Below are 15,137 nucleotides of genomic sequence, written 5' to 3' on the forward strand. Positions count from 1 at the left end.
TAGAAGAGGTATCTTTAGTCTTTTAGTCATAACTAAGAAAACACAGAAGTGGATGCATACTTGGCATTGCAGATCTCTGATTCTAAAAATAATTCCCCACCCACCCACAATCTTCTTGGAGAAGTTTACAAGTTGACCCAAGAGTTTAAAACTGCAACAGAGCATTTATGGGTTTTTTAAATTCTCTTTATAAAGAAAGCCTCCGTGTAATAGAAAAACCATGGAGAGAGTATAGATTTAGGTCAGCTTTGCTGCTTTGAAAACCTAGAAGGGTAAGATCCCAAGCAGGACACAGCTGCCTATATATGAATGTGCCACAGGCACTTGGTACTTTGCAGTCCTGCTTCAGAAACCATTCTGCTAAAAAATCTGACACCTGACTATTTAGAGCTATCTTACTCTGCCACTGCTGGATACCCACCTTACAGGTCCTGAGGGATCTTCCCAAACACCATTGATGGGTGTGTGGAAGGAGGGAAGAACTGGAGAGGATAAAAAGGCACCCAAGAGGGAAGAACATTCCTGCACTGTAGAGAGCAATGCACTTTCAGAGATGAGTGAACAGCTCTCAGAATTCTAAGACCAAGCAGCAGAAGCAGATAAAACAGATCTGCTTTATTTCCCCATTAACTGCATACCAGAAGGGGAAAAGTGAATTTGGATATAATCTGGGAATCCTCAAAAACTGTACATAATAAATTACACTGCAAGGAGTGTCATCTACATATTTCCCAAAACAGATGAGTTATTTCAGCAAGCAGGAAACAACAAATCTTTATTTCTACTAATTCTGTTATCATTGCCCCTTAGGCCTATACAGCTCATCTACTGTCCAATTTTAGCTGTGTACTTCCCCAGAAAGATAATCTTTCTGAAACAGTGTCCTTTCCTGCCCTTCTTTTTTCAAATATGTAAATCTCATCCTGTGTAAGAAAAAGCATTGAAATGTTTAAAAGGGCTAAAACAGTAATTCCTGCAAATGATAGATTTTTTTTAATGGGCACTACTTAGTAGAGAGCTCAATTTGAATTGCTATGGTAGAGAAAGTTTGTTTTCCCATTAGTAATGAACTATGCCTTTGTACTCAAATGGAACAAGATGCTCAGCTCCCAGGATAACTATCAGGAGAAGTGCTCGTTTTAGTGTGCAGACAAAGTAGATACCATACTTAAGGTTTTGTCCCTAGGAGCTGAAACCATAACAGAAGACCAGTTTTGTTAACAGTTTAAGGAAATAACCTTTTAAAAGTTTCCATAATATAACATTATGACCTAAAGCAATTTTGATACAAGTTTCCCGTGGTCATAATCACCTTCATGGTACATATAGTTGTTTTCTCATCTATTAACAGCCTTGTAATTTCACAGCCCTTTTATGCTGGAACACTAAATCAGCTTTGGTGGGAAATTTTTGCACCAATGCAAACAACTTCTGTTAATAGGCACAATGTTATTTAAACCTTCTAGTGCCTATAGACAACAGGCATCAAGAACACATTTCTGACCCACAGGCAAAGCATCAGGGGAAAATCAAAACAACAACTATGAGGTTTATTTCTTAATTACAATGAGCTGTCTGCAAATTCAGGGTATAACAGCCTTGAACTGATCTCACTCATCCTCAGTGTAGGATATTAATACTGAAGTTGTTTCTGCATATCAGTTAATAGTAAATAAACATTTACTGAAGGGATTTTTGAAAAATGTTTCATTTCTACTTCTAGTTTATTTCAAACTTTGTAATTTGTAAGGTTTCCATTAATACATTATCCAAACGATAATGCAGAAAGTTCATTCCAGATTTGTCATCCTCCTTCACTTCTCCCATGCTCCTTCACAAGAAATCTGTGGAAGGGGTCACAGTTCAATGAAAATAAGCACACACCAAACATTACATCTCCCCTTAAAAATCACAGCACTCTCAGTGGTCAGTGTGAAGATGGGTCATAGAATTGTAGATTATCCCAAACTGGAAGAGACCTACAGGGATCACTGCAGTCCAACTCCTGGCCCTGCACCTGACACCCCAGTGAGCACACCCCAGGTCTGAGAACACTGTCCCAACTACTCCCTCCAATGCTACTTCTAGAAAAGCTGTGAAGTTAAGGTTTTTACTGACCCTGTTGCCACAAATCTTCCCATCACATTTGATATAAACAGAAAATATACCAGAAGTTAATTATCCAGGACCCCATTGTAGTCTAACACAAGCTCAGATGTAGGGGAAGCACACGTACACGTCACTACAAATATTTATACAAGAAGTTCAGTGTTTGACATCAGTCAAAGCAAATTTAGAATAGTTGAGATCTACCAAAAGCATTTTGCTAACAACTGGTATCAGTGGCATGAGTCTTCCTGCGGCAGCCTAGCTGGAACATGACAGCAAATGGGGAACACCCTTTTTACTGCCTTTTTTACTGCCCCAGTCACAGCTTCATTCTCCTGCTCCACCTCACCTCATCTCTCAGCCTTGCTCTGCACCAGTTTCAAATCACCTTGAGTGTATTCAGTTTTACTTTGGCCTAGAAGAGCAGCTGATTTCTTTCCCTTCCCATTTATTTCTCACCTCTCCTTTCTGCCCAAATCTTTCCTAAAGGATGCCCAACTTAAACTCATGAATGCCCAACGTTTCTCTGGTATCACACTGAAAGAAGCAGGTAGAGCTCTCTCTCTGTGGAGAAACACTGAACAGCAACACTCTACTAAGAGCCTTTTCCCTTTGATTTCATTCCATGTTTTTTACTCCCATCTCTTATTTCCCTTGATATTTTAAAATTAGCTTGTAAATTCTGAGGAGAAAGGGTGACAGTAGATTTTTCATACTGTATTGTAACAATTGTGCAATGGAAGAGTGATTCTTGATTGAGGTTTTTCCTTTTAAGGATGTAGGCAGTTCAGGTTACTTTTTAGACAGAGGCAGATCTCCTCCAGAAAAGTATAACTATTTTAATATGTAGAAAAGTGCTGACAGAGAATACAATTCTTAAAAAAACCCCAAAAATCTAGAAAACATTCAGTTTTATTTGGAAATAAAGACAATTACTAAGGGTACCCTGGTACTATAGTCATGCCCTTTTCATACAAAACAGTGGGCTTTCAATAGCTTTATATTATTTAGGAGTATATCTTTAATAGTCTTCCAATGAAATATTTTAATAGATATGGTACTTATGTAGCCTACTGCAGCCCTTCCTTAGGTGTGGCAATCCCCACTGTTAAAAAGGCAGATCAAAACAAAAAAAGCTGAACACACTATTTAAGCAATCTACTTCAAACAGATGTCAGAGACATATTTTATTATTTTTAGATCAGACCATTGATCAGCAAGATGATGAGCAAAGAAAAAGATCTGCTAACCTAAAATGTGTGACTCTTATTTACTCTCCATGTTCAATCAATAAGGTAAAATGTTACTAAAATATGAAGAGTCTTGATTTGATTTACTGCTGCTTCTCATGTTCTGGTGTGAAATCCACCATCACATGCTAGAACTCTTTAGACTTCACTCACTATCATTGTCTTTATATAAATATACATTAGTTATGCAAAAATGGTTCCAGATTTTCAAGCTCTAATGAAGGTGCTGGACTTCTCTGGCTGGCTGACACAGCTGAGCTCTTGGTCCTTATCCTCAGACATTGGCTCACCCTGTGAACACCTTGCAGGCTGACCACAGCTGTTATGATGCCATAAGAGCTTGCAAACACTTGCTCACAGCTTCTGCTTGTTAAGAACTGCTGAACACTAGAAAGATTTCATGCCCTTTACTTCTCTACAAACAAAAGCACGTGTGGAGAAGGAGCAGGCAATACACATTTCTCTTGTGTCATTCCTGCATTTGACTTTGAGTAATTTCTTTTAAAAGTGAGAACTTGTCTCCATCTGATAACAACGTAGACAGTACACTTAGCACCCAGCATGATGATGTTTACTGAAATGTCAAAGGTTACTCATTAAGCACAGGATAGAAATGACTAACACTTCAAGGGCCCCATTTGTGTTGGCTTGATGATTTATGGCACAGCAACAGTAAGCAATGATAAAATACAATTATATGTCTATAAAAAGTTCTGAACATAGAAAACCTAAGACAGGTTTTTAAATCACAAGTAACACAGCAGTCATATTCTGAGACTTATGAAATAAAAATAACTTTTAATTTGATTTTTGATTATTTTTATTAATTTGACCATATGGTCTATATTCAGTGTGACAGCATGTGTGTTTATATATATATTTATATATATATATACACACACACATACAAGATGACTTCCAGCATCTCTCAATTTCCATACATCTGCAATTTCTAGATACAGCTGCAAGTCTGAAAGCACAAAAGGCAAATAATACCTAACAGAACTCTGAAGCTGTTCCATTCAATACCCAACCACACAAACTCAAGATATCCAACATGTAGGTTCTATATTCAGCAGAGGAGAATATACAAGTCTTCAACATCTCAGTTCTCCAAAATAAATCCCATCCTCACTCCCAACTGATGAATCTGTTACATTAAATTTTGCCTCTTCATCAGTTCAAGAGAAAAGGGAAACATGCTGAGTTCAATACAGAAGCTTCAACATGAAGCCACAGAAGAGACAAAGCTTTAGTACTGGCAGGAAGTGAACTGCTTGAAAGCTTGAAAAGAAAAGAGCTTCCTTTTCTTTCAGACTAACTGGAACTTTAACAAAAAAGCTTTGAAAATACCAGTTACTTACTGACAGATAATCAGAATCCAACTAGACTGGCAACAAGAGCACTCAACTCACATGCCTGATCTGTGGAAAGGGCAGGTGGAATCAAACATCCTTGGCTCAAGAAAATAAGGGAACGAAGAACCAAAACTTACTCCATATAAGTAAATAAAGATTAGTCAGCAACATGAATATGAGAAATGCCTCATCTCCTTGCACACCAGAATGCTCTTCACAAAGTCATCTGTCTTTTTTCCCCCTTAGGGACTTTCTATGGAGATTAATTTTTATGCTTCGTTTCATTATTATTCAGGAAACTGCTTTAGATTTTGTGCTCAAATATGACAGCAACAGTTAAGTTAGAAACTGCAGTTTTAGGATGCATTTCCCCCACCATTTTAGGACTCATTTCAACTTTTAAAACACCTTGAAATTACTCTCAATGTAGAAGTTACAAGTAAAGGAGTTTTCATCCTCTGGATGGTATTTTTTTCCTGACATTCAATTAACCCTGTATCATTGATATTAATATTTCAATTTCCACTAAAGTTGTATCTGCTGCTTTTTCGTTGCTCAAACAAAAATTTTAAATTTATTAAAGGTACATTAAGGTAAAACCAATGGCATTTAATATAGTGAATTAAATGAACAGGTAACACCTACAAGCTATTAAAAAAAGTAGAAAACCATCTAAATTACTTCTCCTGTCAAGTATAAATACTAGTGACACTACCTTATTGCATAATGCTAACTACAGCTATAATTTATACACAAAGATTTCCATGTTATAGTGTATCAAATATCAAGATGTAGGAAGGCTTTCAAGCAAATAAACAGAAAACACTTAAACATCAACAAATAAAAAAAGAGTTTTTCTGAAGTTAGATGATAGTGGCAGACTCTAGCTTCATCCATGTGAACTGATTTTTAAGCCTACCAGTAAAGACTTTTTTTAAAGGAATTAATATTTATGTGGTTTCAGGCATAGGCAAAGATGGATGAGGACTGAAATCTGCTCATTTACGCAGTCTCCTCATCATGAAATGCAACAGAAGAGTCTCAAGAACAGGCTTATCAAAGTGCCAAGATAGGAATATAACTAATATCTCCTTTTTACTGAAGCAGCATCAAAATCTTACTTTCCATCCAACAGAAGTACCATTTAACATAATTTCCTTCTTATTTTACTCATAGAGATCAACTGACACACAGCACATTTCTGTCTCTTTCTTAGTCAATTGCTTGATTCACAGAAAGCAGAACAATAGCAAGATACGTGTTGGATAGTCATTTTGGAGGAGGCAGCTACTGATGGTTCTATCATAGTCTAAAACCTACAGCTACAGCTGTACTACAGAAGAATTCTGTGCATATGTAATACCTCAGCCAAATATTACTGTACTGTGTGCTTGGTCAAGAAACCATAAAATGTAAGTTAGTAAAATGGCAAGCTGAGGGAGGGACAAGTCTACCTCTAACTGATTTCAATAAACTTTGAATATGCCACTTATCAGTACTTCAGCAAAATGCTCAATCTTTTAAAAGAAGTATCTACCTGGTAAAATAATGATTATGCTCTTGGTGAGCATCACTGAGAAGCTGGGAAGATGCAAAAGCATCAATGATGCAGTGCTGGTCTGGCAGAACTATGGAAAGGTTGATGAGCTGGTAGCTGGTTGAGCTGTCACCACAGATGACAGGTTTGCATGCTACCTAGACTAAAGTTACATACAGAGCTTTTTGTTCTCTAGTGGGATTTCAGTTTTGTCATACCAGTTACACACCAGCATCATACAGAAACACAGAACTGGTGATGAACAGAAGGGTGGGTAACCAGCTGTAACTCTTCTGTATCAATAGAGCGTAAAACTAAATCAACCTCTACAGGAGAGCAACAGACCACTTTAACATGTACCCACCTAGGATTCCACACAACCCTACATCATAAAAATCAGAAACTTTTTCTAAACATGGGTTTTTTCTGAACCAAAACCTTCACAAGTCTTAGCTTCAATGTGGTTTTTCCAAGCACAGAAAGCATTTTAATTTGAGAGACAAGAATGATTTTTATTGTTCACTGGAAAGGACTGTAGTCAAAAGCTGATATCAACAACAATGACTTCAAGAGGATAAGTAATGGTTTCCAGCTGAAGGTGAGTCAATTTAGATTAAGAAGTTTTTACAGTACAGATGATGAGACACTGGCACAAGTTGCCCAGAGAGGTGGTAGATGCCCCATCCTTGGAAGCATTCAAGGTCAGGTTGGAAAGGGCTCTGAGCAACCTGATCTACTTGAAGATATTCCTGCGGATTGCAGGGGAGTTGGACTGGATGACCTTTAAAGGTCCCTTCCAACCCAAACTATTCCATGACTCTATCATATTCTCCTTATTGTTTTAATACTGTGATATTTAGTGGTAACTTCTGCATAGGTTTTAGAAACGTAAGTTGTCATTAACTTGTATTTGTAATGGACAAAAATATTGAGAAATCTGAAGTTTATACACTGGGATTATGACCAAACTTTAAAGGTGAGAAAAGGAAAGGTGACAAAGCAAACACTGCATTTCCTTTTCTTAACTCATATAAAGGCTTCATGCACCTACCACTTTAAAACACTAAAGAAGCTAAACAGAATAGTGATTACAATACATAAAATTGCTTCCACCAATAATTACCAAACTACAGTTTGACTTGATCCTATTTTCACAACTCTGAAGGCAGAAAATTTTGGACCTCAAATCAGTGGACTCAGGACTGGGCCTTTAGAGAAAGAGCAAAACTGTGTTGTCTCTTTGGTCTCACAAAAGTTATCATTAACTCATTTGTGCTGAACTCTCAAATATAATCAATGGGCACATCTAAATGAAGAAGTAGCAGACAAGAAAACAGAAACTCATGATTTTCAGACATGGTTCCATCACCAATTTATATCTGGACATTTCAAAATCTAGTCCCATACAGTCATTTTGAGATACTGGCAGTCATTGTGATAGAATCAAAGACAGGACACATCATTCTCCTAGTCTGTAAAATAGGAACAAAAAATATTCCTGACCAATTGGAGAGGACTGTTCTCCCATATTCAAAGCCCTGAGATTGTGATAAATTAAGCAGCATTATTCTTCTTACATTTGTCAAATTAAGATCATTTAAAAATTAAATGCATACCGTTTAGACCTCATGAATCACATTGAAATAATGTCCTGTCTGCTCCAATTAACATCAACACCAATCCTCCAACTTTCCTATCTCAATGGAAAGCAGGGAGTATACATCTACCTATTCCCAACCATTACAGCAGAGCATAACGTTGCACACCTCCATATGTGACTTCAGGCACAAGTGCGAGCAGCCAGGTAATTTCTTCAGTTTTCAAAACTACCATTTTAACTATGATGCTACATCAACTGAGTAATAGATTTCCTTTGCCACAGTTTTTCTCAGATGACACTGCTTTTATAGAACTCTGAATACACTTCAATGGCTTTTTTACACATAAGCCATCAATACAATATGTTCATTTACTTCCACATCTGACTACTTGAACTGTTGAGAGTAGTAATTTGCATTCCCACATTCTTAAAAGCTGCTTTTAATAAGAATTTTCTCGTTTGCTATTTATACACATCATTTAAATACTTAAAATTTGGCAACTGAAAGGAACTGTTCTCTTTAAAATAAAGGATTTTTATTTCAGTACTTGAAATATAATTTTCTTGGGATCTTATTTGGTTTTGATTGATGTTTTTTAAAGATCAGATATTCAGAGAAAAATTCTATTGGATATGTGTTATTCAGAAAACTTCTAACCATTATTTGAAACAAAACTGTGATTTAAAAAACCAACTAAACAAAAAAGCACACCAAAAACAATAAAAAACACACAAGGCTGAGAGAAGTTCCTAAAATCCCCAACAGTTTAGAGATTTGAGTTCTTAAAACAAACCAGCAAGCCAAAATCCCCAAGACACACAGTTATATTGAAACTACAGTATCAATTTCTGATAAATTTATGTTATCAATATGACATCTATAGGGACAGCAGGCAATTGAGAAGACTGCATTTCGTCTGTGAAAAAGTGTTTTGAGATTAATCCACAGCATTAAGGGTCAGGTATAAAATAAGCTTTGAAAAGAAACTATGGACAAGAAAGAGGGAAAGCTATTGGGCTGTGTCTCACCTTCTGATGTATAGCTCTTCCCCTACTACAGTTTATCTTGCTATCTGTGATTCACAAAGTGCTCACTACACCAGCAATTGCACACTTCAAATATCAAATTGCTTTACGTTAAGCTTCACAATTAACAGGTAAAATCCAGGCACTAGGAGTGGTGGGGGTTCGTTACTGCAAAACCATTTGGAGACACAGAAGATGTCTGAGATGCTTGCCCCACCACACGGACAGTTGGTATTTATTTCCATGGTACAGTGTATCTGACTCGTTAATTATCAGGGAAGCATCAGCACAATCAAGATGGGTATCTACAACCTTTGGATATTGGGAAAACAATCAATAAAAGACTATCACTAAGATAGTTAGCTACTATACAGCCTAAAGAGGCAGCACATATTCAAGCCAAATAAAGGGGAAGGCGGGGAGTTCTTGGCATGGATTTCAGTATTAGAACACGTCAAGCCCAGATCTGCTAAGGTAAACGTGTTGCCATTCAGCACGGTAAGAGCATGCAGTTAATACTACAGAGGCAGGTTCCTCACTGTGTACCACAACCACATCCACAGCTGGTCTAAGCATACACCAAGCTTAAACCAGTCACGAGCTACAGCCGTAAGGTATTTTAGGGAAAAAACAGCTGGAAGCAGCAGAGCACTGTAACGACTGCATGTACACACGCCCTGACTAACAGAGATTACCAGATCCCACAACCGGTGGCAGGAGAATACACCAAGCACACGTTTAGCAGATTACGCCCGAGGAGCGGAGAGACACCAGGCTGCTCCATCCTCCCGCTGCGAGCGAGCGCGGTGCCGCTGCCCCGGCGGAGCCTCCTCACCCTGCGCGCCCCGGAGATGCGGCTGTTCACGCGAGCGGCCCGGGCGCTCCGCAACGCCAGCGCGGAGCCGGCCCCCGGCAGCGCCCCGCCTTTCGCCGCCGCCGCACCCCGCGGAGAGCCGCGCACCGCCGCGCTCCGCCTCGGGCACGGGGAGCCGCTGCCGCCCGCGGCGATGGCTCCGCGGCCGGGCGGTCAGAGCGCCGCTCCGCGCCGACACACCGCGCCCGGCAGCCGCGGGCGAAGGAGACCCCCTGTAGGAGACCCCTGAGCCCCGAGCGCGGCATCGCTGCCGGGCGCCCACTCCCGCAGCCGCGCGGTGCCCGCACGCACCGCCCCGGAGCTCCGCAGCCGCCCGCCGGCACCCGCCGCCCGCGCGGCGCACACGGAGCCGCACGTACACACCCAGTGCCATCCGAAAAACCCCTCCGGCGGCGCCGGGCCGCTCCCGCTCCGGCGGGGCAAGGCGCTCCCCTCGCCGCGCCGGCTCGGACGCCGCTGCCCCCCGCGAAATGCGAAGTTCGGGCGCCCGCGGCGCCGCTCCCGCCTCCCCGGCAAACTTACCGAGCGCGGCCACCGGCTGAACTTTCAGCAGCGCCCCGGCTCAGCCCCGCCGACGGCTTCGCCCATCGCCTCTAGGTGCGGTGCCCGCGCCCCGCTCCCCGGCGGCTGCGGCGCGGGCCAATATAAATCCACATCGCCGCTGCCGGCGGCTCCCCCGCAGCCCGCCCTGGCCCCTCCGCCCCGCGGGGAGGACGCGCCGGCTGCTGCTGCCGCGGCTCGCCCCGCAGCTGCCCGCGCCGGGTGCTGCGAGCCGAGGCGTGAAGGGACGCGGGGCCGGCGCGGCGCAGCCCCGCCGCTGCTGCCGCCGCCGCCGCTGCTCTCCGGCGGGTGTAGTGTCAGCGGCGCCGCTCGCTCTCAGGGTGGGATTTTTCTTTTTTTTTTTTTTTTTATTCCTCTCTTTTTTTTTTCCCCTTTTCGGCTCCTCCGCTGTTAATGAGCATGCCCGGGAGAGCCGCGCAGGCGCCCTGCCCACCGCCGCGCCTCGAGCCGCCTCGCGCCGACCTCGGCGGGCGAGGGCTGAGGGGGCGCGAGCCGCGGCGGGGCTGCCCCGCGGCGGCCGTGAGGGGAGGCGGGGGCGCGGCGCGGGGCAGGGACCGGGCAGCGGCGGCTGAGCCGGCCCCGCCCGCGGCCGTGCAGGGTTTGGGCACACTTCGGCAAGTCTGCCGGCAGGTGAGGCGGCTGCGCTCGCCTGAGGGAGGGATGCTGCCTCGGCTCCGCGGGGATCCGCCGCTTGTCCCGAGGAAGGACGCCCCAGCGGCGTGCCTCTGCCTTGGGATGTAGCGGAGAGCACCTTCTAAATAATATACCTTGCTCGCGAAATCAGACCGATAGTGGAATCAAAGCTTGGGAGAGGGACGCTGATTTACACAAGGTGCTTCGGCAGCTTTCCTTTCGCGATCTGAGTTTATTAAAGTGGGGATCTCCCGTGGCCACCTCAATTAACAGTCCCGGGTCTTAGTGGAGGGGAACTTCAGCTGGCGATGATCTCTATAATTTCATCATTTCTACACGGTTTATACTCAAGAAGGCATGCAAGGCGTAAAGGTTATTACCACCTGCCCTTTTCATAACAGCTAATTCTGCAGCAGCCCTTATTCACAAAAACTTTATTGTGCTGAAGAAATGCAAGGAATTGGAAAAGGTGTGCCTCTGAGGCTGGACCTGGCTCATTTGCCTGTCTCCATCCTGGTCTATGTTCACATGGATACTGCATACACATATCTATCAATTCCTAAAGATCACTGAGGTTTGTTATGTCATTTAGCTTTTGCATTCAGTCTCATGAAAACATTGGGAAAAAGCATGCAATTCACTATTGCTATTACATCTTTGTAAGTTCTGTAAATTTTTCGTAAGTTTCGTAAGTTTCGTAAGTTTCTGCACAGACCACCCAAAGTAGAGTCCTTTTGTTTACTCTGTACTGTGCCCCAGAACGTACTTCATTCAGACAGTTACTTTATGGTGTTTACATAAGTATTTGGGGGAAATAACATCTTCAAGGTATCTATATAATATCTTGGAATGCAAGATAAATAAATAAAAAATAATAAATTAGGTAAAATCATGTGTTATTCTATACACATGAAATACAGAAAAGCCAGAAGTAAACAAATCTATTTCTCCAATCTTGAAGTTATTCAACAATCTTCATCATTACCTATTTCTAAAAGTTAATTATTTTAAGCCAAAACAGTCCTCTCAAATTTCTGTCACTTAGTCCTGGTAGGTGGAGTAATTCTTCAGCAGTGTACATCAGTCTGGGTTCTTCTGAGCCTAAAATAAAACATAAATTTTCTTCCCAGTAGAATGGTTGTTTTGGTTTCTTCTCTCTGTGGACAGACTTTAACATTTGTTATTCATTAACACAAAAATTAGATACCATGGAGCGAGCATGGAAATACCTCAAAACCAAAGAAAGAAAAAGGTCTTGAATGAAGTCACCATGTTAGTCACAGAAACATAAACCAAGATAGCTGACCCATCTGGATTCCAGGTTTTAAGATAGCACAAAAGTCAAGTAAATATTGGTCTGCTGTGGGCAGACAAGCAACACAAATTAATAATAATTCTTCTTCTTGGAATCCTGTGGAATTGCCTGTTGTAGTCATTAAGATGTAGTAGTCATAAAAAGATGGTAGCCTCCTCAAGGGAAGGCATAAAAAGATAATCATTGGAGGTGGATGTCCAATTCTACCTCTGTCTCTTCAGCCACTGCTGAGGTAAATGAAACAAAGTGGATCAACTCAGCAGTGGAAAACTGCTGCCAGGTGTCAAGTGGAGTGTCTGATGTATATGTATGTATATATATATATATATTCATATATATATGTGGTAATTTCAGATAGCCATGGATGTTCCTAGTGAGTTAGAGAAACTCAGAAGGACTGCTTGGAGAACCACGCAGATGTATTGTTCCATGAGAAAGATGCAGAGGAAAGTGGAATTTTGGGTGTGTTACATGCAAGCTCCGACAGAAATAGGAGCAGATTGCAGTGGGGATCCTGTGGGGTAATAAGAGTGGGACAATAAGAGTTAAGGGGAAATGCTCCAGTAGAAGCTTTCCAAGAATCAGGATGAATATGTTTGTACCTGGCAACAAGAGTCCTTAAGCACATCAAACCTAAATACATTTAGAAAAAAGAATTCTGACCCTCAGATTTCACAGCCAAGCCTGCTAAACTAGTTTAAAAGAAAAAACAACAAGCAAAATATTGCTAGAAATGCTGTTGCCAAATGGAGTTTTCTTACACAGGTAGGCTTATATAGCATTACAGCTCTCTGCAGTGGAGACTTTCTCTGTAAGTAGCAGGGGATGGTATCTCGAGTGCACAGGTGCAGCACTCATCATTGCAGCACTGATGCTAAGGACTGGCTTGACACCTTTTGGCTCACTCAAGCTCAGATGAACCTCCTGCATGAGTCATTGTATTTACCTGGTGAGTTATGCTGAAGCACTGTTTTTAAATTATTTTCATGCCTCCTGTGAGAATAAAGATCATTGACTGCATTGCATCAGTCTGGGTTCAGACCTGAGACACAGCTGCTGGTCTCACAGCTGAAGAGGAACTTTTCAACCCACCTGGGGTAGGATATCGCCATTCACCAAAGTTGTGTCAGCTGTGCTTCTGAGAATGATCCTGAAACTTCTTCTTTGTGCCTCTATTGTTTCAATCAGATGAAGTCCTCAAAAACTCTGCAATTCTGGGGAATTTTCCTAGTTTATACTAGACTGTTTTCCTGACAACTGTGAGACATAAGACACTTCCCTAAATAGTTGACATGGTTGTTTGTTTGCCATTTGTGGAAATTACTCCTTCATACAGTTAACAGGCTTCAAAACACGGAAGCAAGAGGTCAGCCAGATCCCCATGCTAAATACACAAAATACAAGGTTCAACCTCATAGAATCACAGAATAGTTTTTGTTGGAAGGGACCTTTTAAAACCATTTCATTCCAACCCCCTGCCACATGCAGGGTCACCTTTCACTAGACCAGGTTGTTCAGAGCTCCATGCAGTCTGACCTTGAACACTCCAGGGATGGGGCATTCACAGCCCCCAGGGCAAGCTGTGCCCGTACCTCACCACCTCACAGCCAAGAAGGTTTTCCTCTAATACCTCATCTAAACCTGCCCTCGGGCAGCTTGAAGCCATTCCCCCTTGTCCTGTCACTCCATGTCCTTGTAAAAAGTTTCTCTTACAGTTCTCTTATTGCTCTGTCAGGTACTGGAAAGACTTAGTTTCTTTCTGTCTTTTCAACAGGAAAAGAGAGAACTATTTCAGAAAGGTGATGGAATATTTACAGCGAGTCCCTTAATACTGCTGGTAAACTACCCAAATATAAAGGGCATTGAGATCACAGCTGTCTGACAGAAAGTGACAGAAGGGACTGAGTAGCACTAATAACAGTGCCCTGCCCCTTTTGGAACAGGGAGAAAAATTAAAAGGACATTGGAGACATTGTCAGCCTCTAAAAGGACACTCTTGAGGAAGATCTTGTGGTGTACATCAACATAGGATCCCAACCATACCGCACAAGGTTGCATTTTTTTTTAAACCCAGGTTTATGCTTGATAAAACTAATGAGACATCCATCATGCGGAGTTTGCACAGTGGGTTTGGAAAATTTCCATTTTTTAAAATGATACCTTACATCAGTCTGATAGAAGTGCATGAGATGTAGATGTAAAACATGATCAAAACAGAAGTCTAACTGTCCCTGATGCAAATTCTCTGTAATGATGCACAAACTGAAGTGTAAAAGAGAATCAGGATCAGTTTTTTAACACTTATGAGCATACCATGTCATTATATGTTTTTCTAGTTATGTGTGTACTGAAAATTGGTATATTGCACTAAAGTGACATACAGGCACACAGTCTTGCACTTAGTCTGGGAACACTCAAATTTTTAAAAGATGAGAAAAGTGAAAGTGAACTGTGAAAGACCAATCAGAAGTTTTTAATTTTTGGACCAAAAAAGGGGGCCAGAAAGTAGGCAAAGTTGCTATTCTGTTTCATTCTCAGATGGAAGACCTGACTTTTGTGAAGCTAGGCTAAATACACTGAGGTGTAGAAAACTGTCTATGAAATTGCTCTCCCATATTATTAACAGTTCTTGAACAGTTTTTGCCCCAGAATTTCTGCTAGAAACTGTACTTCATATAGTAGAGCCAAAAGAGAAGTAACTGCAATTTCTGATGGGATATTTCTTTCCAGAAACTGTACTCCAAGAACCAAATCGATAGAGAGAAGATTTTTTTTTTAAAAAGAAATGAAAACTGATGCATTTTCATAGTCAAGTTGGTGGAAAAATGTACCAGAAATAGATTTGTTTACAGAACAGTTTCTACTGTGCAAAAG

General features: G+C 41.6%; 1 protein-coding gene across 8 annotated transcripts in view; it reads right to left on the reverse strand.

Annotated features, from left to right (window-relative positions):
• Positions 1-15,137, reverse strand: part of TENM1 (teneurin transmembrane protein 1) — an 818,347-nt gene that overhangs the window by 295,534 nt on the left and 507,676 nt on the right. For 4 of the 8 annotated variants that reach the window (XM_064426821.1, XM_064426816.1, XM_064426817.1 and 1 more), the window contains exon 1: positions 10,277-10,666. The exons of 3 other annotated variants lie outside the window; for them this stretch is intronic. The gene's annotated coding sequence lies outside the window, so the exon portion shown is untranslated. Of the gene's footprint in view, positions 1-9,715; positions 9,767-10,276; positions 10,667-15,137 lie in introns of those variants that run through there. One more of the 8 variants, XM_064426814.1, reaches the window with a different exon arrangement.

The sequence above is a fragment of the Passer domesticus genome, chromosome 7 (genome assembly GCF_036417665.1).
Source record: "Passer domesticus isolate bPasDom1 chromosome 7, bPasDom1.hap1, whole genome shotgun sequence".
In the NCBI taxonomy this organism is placed as follows: Eukaryota; Metazoa; Chordata; class Aves; order Passeriformes; family Passeridae; genus Passer; species Passer domesticus.